Below are 7,390 nucleotides of genomic sequence, written 5' to 3' on the forward strand. Positions count from 1 at the left end.
ATCACCTTTGATCGAGAAAGGTGACGAACTCGAAGATAGAAAACTCACGTTACTGCTGCTCAGCCCAAGCTTGAATGGCCATATCACCCCACTGATCATAAACTCTCCTCTCTTGCATGAGGTCAGAACATCCGTGCTATTCTATGCCTAATGTAAGAGTGAAATGGCTAACCATTACTAAAGCAGGTGAGTTACTTTACAAAGACATCAAGGTTCATTTTTTTGAAAGACAAACAAAAAGCTGGACATTGAAGTTAGCATTGAACAAGAACAGTTCAATTTGAGATTTTTAACAATTATCTCTACTATATGACAATACAATTTAGAAGAAAATCAATAAATCTATGTTCATTCAGCCTTTATTTTCTTTTTCCTCCAATTCTCACTCTACATTTTATTTGAATTCCTTGTTTTTCTTAGTTTGACCTCTATCCTTGATGATTGAGCTGAAATATTGCATGTTTTAGCTATTTAAAACCAATATATTTTAAATTCTTCGTGACACTATTATTGGTTTTAGATAAAAAAAAATGATTAATAAGCATAAATACGAGTTGTGATTTTTAATTGATTGATATCATGTTTATGCTTAATTATGATTTAATGAGACAATATTTCCTCACATATATAGTCTGTTTTTGATAATTTATTTTTGAGTGTTATTTCTTTCTTCTTATTTTTAGTTTAAAGAAAATTCAAAAGAGATCCGGTTGGAACTTATGATCAAAAATGCATACTAATTGAGAGGAAGCTTGGCAGCTGAAAAGGAAGACACAAAATGAAGAATCAATGGTTATTTTCTCCCTTTGATCATTCAAGATGCATGTGACTTATGGTTGAACAAAACTCACGGAGTGAAATTTTGATGGTGCAACATTAAAGTCATACAAAGAGTTGACATGTGCTGAAAAGAAAGAAGGAAGTGAAAGAAGTGAAAGAAGGGAGAGAGGAATCGGTGCATGAGTTTGGAGCTGGAAATACGTGTGGAAAGAGTGGGTGCAAAAGTTGAAAGAAGAAAGGCTGTGGAATAAAATGATAGGAGAGTGGATGAGTGTGTATGAATTTTCAACAAAGTTAGTGGAAGAGTGGAACCGGAATTGAAGGAAATTGATTCAATATTTAAATGATTCTTCAAGAGGCAGCTAAGTGGAGTAGTTGGCTGATTAATTAAATATTCAGTGCATGATTTGAGAGGGACAACCGGTGGAATTAAATGATTTTCAAGAGGCAAGTGGATGTTCGGCTATTGATTTTTCTGCTATAAAAAGAAAGGACAACAAGTAGAGAGGGAGAGTAATGAGTGGAAGGGAATTGTGTTAGCTGAGATAGGAATTTACGTGGGCCCTCTTTAAAGAAAAGGAATAATTTGATTGGCTTCTTGGTTGATGGTAGAAGGTGCAACCGAGATTGAAGGAGTGAAAAGGAGTGCAGTCGGTCAGTGCATGAATATAGTGAGTGTGAGAAGAGATGTGTGGGGTCGGTTTGGGTAGAGAAAGAAAGTGCCGATTGGTTTAAGAGTTGTGAAAGGAAAGAAAGGTGGGGGGTGGCTTTTCGAGGAGAGTAGAAGGGATTCCCCTTCTAGCTGGAGTGAGACCGGCTGGCGAGAGAGGGAGACGTGCTTGGTTATGTGGGACATAGAAAAATAGAGAGAGTTTACGTGGAGGGGAGTTCTGGTGGAGCTTTGGATTGCAGTAGACGACGTGAACTGAAACGGAGGGAGACGTTGGACTAATCACCCGTGAGGCCACCACGTTCCAGTGCATCCAACCCGCACCACTCTAGGCTGGTTTGGACGTGAAGGACGTGGGTTCTGGCTGAGAAGCTGGAAGGTGGGGCTTTGGACTTCAGCTACGAGACCTGGAGACACTTACGGAGAGAGCTTCAGACTACCAAAGTGCAGGTATTCATTTTTCGTTTGGAACGAAAGAAAAGAGGGCTGGGAACGTGACTAAGTGAAGGTGCTAGCAAAGGCAAGAACTGATTTTTCTGGGCTGAGAGAGTGAGACGTAACGCTGCATTAGAAGGAGCTGGTTGGACGTGAGCTACTTGCTGGACAGAACATGCAATGGGAAGAGGCAGCTAGCACACGGAATGAAGGACGTACGTGGAGAAAGCTAAAAACAGAAGGAAGGAGCTGCTGGTGTTGACGTAAAGTTACGGAAGGATAGTTCATGTTTGAGTAGCTGCAGGACGGACTGGTTTTTAAGGGAGTTATTTTCAGCTCAATTTCCTGTTTTATGATCTAAGTTGTTTTCATTTTAGCTTGAGTTTTATTTTAATATTATCATGGATAATGTTTGGAGTTTTAACTTTTATTTTATTTTCTTTTCTTTTCAGTTTTATGTTATTGTGTGGTTTCATTGTATTTTATTTTAATTTTATCCTGAACAATATTTTTATAGCACTAATAATAAATATGTTTGGCTAAATTTTCATACTAAGGTTAGAAGTGAAGTTTAATGATTTACATATTGTTTCCGAATCCACGTAAAATCTATTTTGCGAGCTTGATTGATTGAAAGATTTTATTTGGATAATTTGATTATCTATATACTCGTCTTGATTCATTGTGATTTCTGAATACAATGAATGCTTGAGGAATCCCTGTGGTATTCAAATAGATTTGTAAATGTTTTAATCATCAATCGTTCACGCTCAATCATAAGCGTCTGTTTTTTCTCGATCTTAAATGCTAAATCTACCAATTAAACGGAATCATTATTCTAGTTTAATTGAAGTAAATCGATCGGAAACAATATCATAAATTATTAGACGGATCCTCGAAACCTTAGTCTTTTTCCATTCATTTTATCAATCTTCATTTGATTGCACGTTTCTTTTCGTAATTTTGTTTCATTGTCTGAATTTATTTTATTTATCACAAAAGTCAATCCCTGTGAATTCGATCCTGTAAGATACTATAACACCTGTATACTTGCAGGTAAAACTACACTAGATTTTTGATTCATTAATTTGAGTCAAAGTTTAGTTGCAACACTTGATACTACACTCCGTCACTTTCTCATTTTTTAAGTAAATCTCTATAGATTGTTCCCATTCTTACTTCTCCAATTGTTTAACATTAAATCTATGTTGAATCAATATAATAAAACTTTTATACGTAAATTTTCTTCATAATTATGGCTCCATCTACAGCTCGAGAACGTGGAGGACGTGGAGTACATTATTGTACGTTGTGCTTATTTATCATTTTCTTTTTTGGTTTAAAATTGTAATACCTTTATATAATTCAATTATGTTTTAGAGAGAACTCACCCTTGATTGAAGTGAAGATCATGAAGTCAAAGAGAGCATTAAAACAAAGTTACAAAGAAGTTACAATTGCTATCACAATGCTCTGCACAAGATAAACCCAGATTTACTCAACAAAAGAAGAAGCGATTACTCATGTCTTCCTAGATGATTTGAATCAAATTGATTAGGAGATACTGTTTCATCAATGGACAGACCCAAAATGCAAGGTATCACACATTTTAGAACTATTAAGTAATAGTTCAGTTTGTCACATATATATATTCATAAGCTATTGTGTTAGGCACTACTATTAAACTTTCCAGCAAATCTTCACAAATAAAAACATACCAGAGAAATTAATGGGCCCTCCTCTTCATCAGTTGTAACATGAGTCATCAAGGCCAAGTTTTTTACCATTCCACAAACTTCACCTTCGGGAGTATCACATGGGCAAAGCATGCCCACTGTAACAAAGTGAAACAGCACAAAGACATATTAATGCATAAATATGCAGTTACAGAAATCTAACAATTTATGACGCAAGACCTTTGCTACCACACAATGGTAGCAAAGTGAGCTTTGAAGATGCAAGCAGAAAAACAATGGTGACTCTACAGCCACCAGCTAGCTAGTGTAGTTTGTATGTTTTTTTTTTTTTTTTAAACACATTCATTTTTTTAATACTTTTAAATATTTTTTAAAAAAAATAAAAAATTCACAACATTATTAAAAAACACTTTCTTTATTACTCAGTAAAAAAAATTAAAAAATCCCAGAGCCCCAGCAGAAGAGTAGCATTTTCCCTTTAAATATATTTATCTTATCGGGAATACTGCATGCATGCATCATGCTCTTTTTTCTCACGCAGTACTGCACGCATGTTACAAAATATATATTCTAGATACTTTAAGAAAGAGGAGGCCAGAGAGTACATAATCCTAATTCCGTATGTACTGGAACATATCATGATTTATTTGAGATTTGAGGCTACAGTTTGCTACTTTTCTTAAAATAAACCATCAACTAATTGAGTTCACAAACTAAAAAGTAAAGAAAACCTAAAATATTTGAAGGAGAAAGCGCATAAAAAGAGCTAGCAAGTGTTTCATGTGATTATATTTTGGAATAATAATATATGGTCAAAGGAATTGAATGGTGGGGCAAAATGAAGGCTTATATTTTGTTTCATGTGATTAAATGAATGGGCTCAACATGCTAGTTGTTGCTATAAAGTGTATATAGCAGTACAGCGGTTCCTTAGTCTTGTTGACAAGACCATGCACCTCTTTCACTTTGAATATTCATGCAGAAAAAGAAACAAATACATAGATAATTAATTACAAATAACTAAATAGAAAATTGTTATTGGTGCAACAAGCAATGGAGAGACATCTCATTCTCAACAATCATACAATATCCCTTTGTTATAAACTTTTGCGGACGACTCAACAAGCTCAACAATCAACAATCATAAAATGACACCAAAAGAAGAAATGTTCAAATGATGGTATCTACCATAACAACTACAAAGACATGACAGAAGATTTTGCGGACGACTCTTAAGCCCACAATATCTATAGTATAAAGCACACAAGATTAATGTAACGACAAATTTTATAATCCCTGAAATGATAAAAGATACGTCTCGTTCCACACTTGGGGCAGCCAGTTATGCCAAAAACTACTTGTTTTTATCTACCTTTTCTTTCACATCACGCAAAAGCTTCAACAACATGACAAAGAAGCATTTACTTCTTTTAGAGACTTTAAATTCCCTAAAAATGTAAACAAGGGCAAAAAATGCCTCCTTAAACATCCCTACTCTTTTCTTCCCAGAAAAGAAAAACATTCAAAACGAAAGGAGCTGATACAGTAAGGTATAAAATCCCACCCTATTCTTCATTCAAACAAAAAGAAACTGATACATTGAGGTAAAAAGCAGTGCAAATAAAATAAAAAAAAATGGGAACACGTAGATGCACAGGCATGCATGCCCACACAGAAGTACTTGTTACATACATTCTGAAGAATCTGGTCTGTATCTAGCTGTCCGATATTTCTGCAATTCATGGGGGCAAAATCTAGTGTTGAAGAAAAGCCCATGAGAAATTTGGAGCTGCTATAACCTCAAACATTCAACAGAAGTCAATATAGGTTAGAAACAAATGCATATGATGATATCAATCGATGTTAGCTAAACCAAAAACATTGAAAAAAATAAAAACTACAAAACCATTGAATTATTAATGAAGAGCTGCTACAATTCCAATACAACTCAAAAACAGTTCTCTATGGCTCACTTTTTCAAGATATAAACAACCAGTCAATATCTCCCAACAAAGTCAATGGAAAAAACAAGAGAAAAGCATAATAAACTTATAACAAAGCTGAAGTGTAGAAGGCATATAGGGGCTCAAAATGGTCAATGGTCAAGCAGAGGAAATGACCACAATCACAGTAACAATATAATAATAAGTTGCTTTTGTGAAACCTCTCACAATGAAAATGGCCATCCGGGTTATCCTACCATAGAGATTGAGCCTCTCTCCACAATAGCTGCTGATTTTACAGCCAGTCAATGACTCGAGGAGCCTAAAATTGCACTACCACAGATTTCTTTTGCACTTTCATGATGATAAAGTGCATTCAAACTGGCTCTAATCTAGAACATAAACGGGTCACAACCAATCAGAAAGGGCATGAGAGTAGCCACAAAAGCTAAAAACCCACACACCAGATTCAGCAAAACGACTACTAAAATCCTGAAGACAAGAAATGACATAACATAGCTAGATCACATTAGCCCAATAAATATGGAGAATATTACAAACCCATTAGAATATCAATAACTAGAGAACTTGATCATACAGAAAAAGCAGGTGCTTGGGCTATGCCTATTTACTTAGAATAAACATCACGTGTACTTGGGCTATGCCTATTTACTTAGAATAAACATCTCTTATTAATTATAAAAAAAACTAGTAAACTTCTAATGAATTGAAGCTTGAATATAATCAACCTTCCTCTTATTAAATACATAAGCACATAACCAAGATAATCCAGATAATCCCTTCTGCTTTGCTCTACCAGTAATACAGAACATGATTAGAATGAAAATAATGGTGACTAATACAAATGTATTATAACAATAGTACTGTTATTAGTTGGAAACATGAAAACGACAATATAATATCCCAATCCAATTCCAAGGTGCATATTGACACTTCCATACCGAGTTCTGTGTGTGAGGTTCTTGTTTTCCCTAAAACAAATAAATAATGGAAAGGAAGGTGCTAAGAAACTTAGAAAGGGTGTTGGTCAACAAAGAGGTAACAAATAGGGTGGCCAACAAAGATTTAACTGTAAAACAAATTTTTTTTAAAAAAGAATAATAATGGTTGACAGAGTGCCATGAATGTCAAATTTTTGGTTTTTCTACTTCCAGCATACACAATGATGTAATTCCCAACAACATGGACTTGTCTTCAGAAAGTGAAAGTTAGACCATTTTGGCAGATATAGTAAATCACAACTTACAAGTTGTTGTACTAGCTGCACCTTCTAACAAAATTAACACCATTAAAAAAAACTTCATTTTTGTGCCAACATAAATTTTGGTTTTCAATGAGACTATGCAAGACTTATACACTCTAATATAGTTAAGATATATTTAATATTGCTCCTAACTAAAATAACTAGAAATTAACTTTTATGATCTTATAAAATTAGAAAAATATGAAGAAGATAGTCGTCTAATTAATCTAAAACAGTTTTTAAAATTCATCAATCAGTCACTTATATGAGCTAGCCCTACCTGAAGTTGGCCTATTTTTTCATTTTAGGGGTTTAATATATGAACTTCATTCTGGCATAATATTTAAGAGTATGGTTTTTCCCCTTTACCAAATTAATATTTGTTCTTGTAGTTTGGTACATTTTCCTATAGGATTTTAACTGTGAACTCGAATCTGGACAAATTTTGTCTGTATTGTTTTGCAACAGTTCAAAAAACAGATCGATCTTAAGCTTACTCTTGATCTAAATCTATATATACACACAAAACACATCAGTAGAGAAAACCAAGCCTTGTTTTCAAAATCAGCACTTAAACCGCAAAAGGCAGATACACAACATT

At 34.4% G+C, this 7,390-nt stretch overlaps 1 long non-coding RNA gene across 1 annotated transcript; it reads left to right on the plus strand.

Moving 5' to 3' along the window:
• The first annotated feature begins 1,667 nt into the window (after nt 1-1,667).
• On the plus strand, nt 1,668-2,376 carry LOC122296350. Its single transcript, XR_006238465.1, has 3 exons — nt 1,668-1,691; nt 2,043-2,140; nt 2,190-2,376. It is a non-coding gene; the product is annotated as an uncharacterized LOC122296350 (long non-coding RNA).
• The last annotated feature ends 5,014 nt before the right edge of the window (nt 2,377-7,390 follow it).

This window comes from Carya illinoinensis, chromosome 15, assembly GCF_018687715.1.
Source record: "Carya illinoinensis cultivar Pawnee chromosome 15, C.illinoinensisPawnee_v1, whole genome shotgun sequence".
In the NCBI taxonomy this organism is placed as follows: Eukaryota; Viridiplantae; Streptophyta; class Magnoliopsida; order Fagales; family Juglandaceae; genus Carya; species Carya illinoinensis.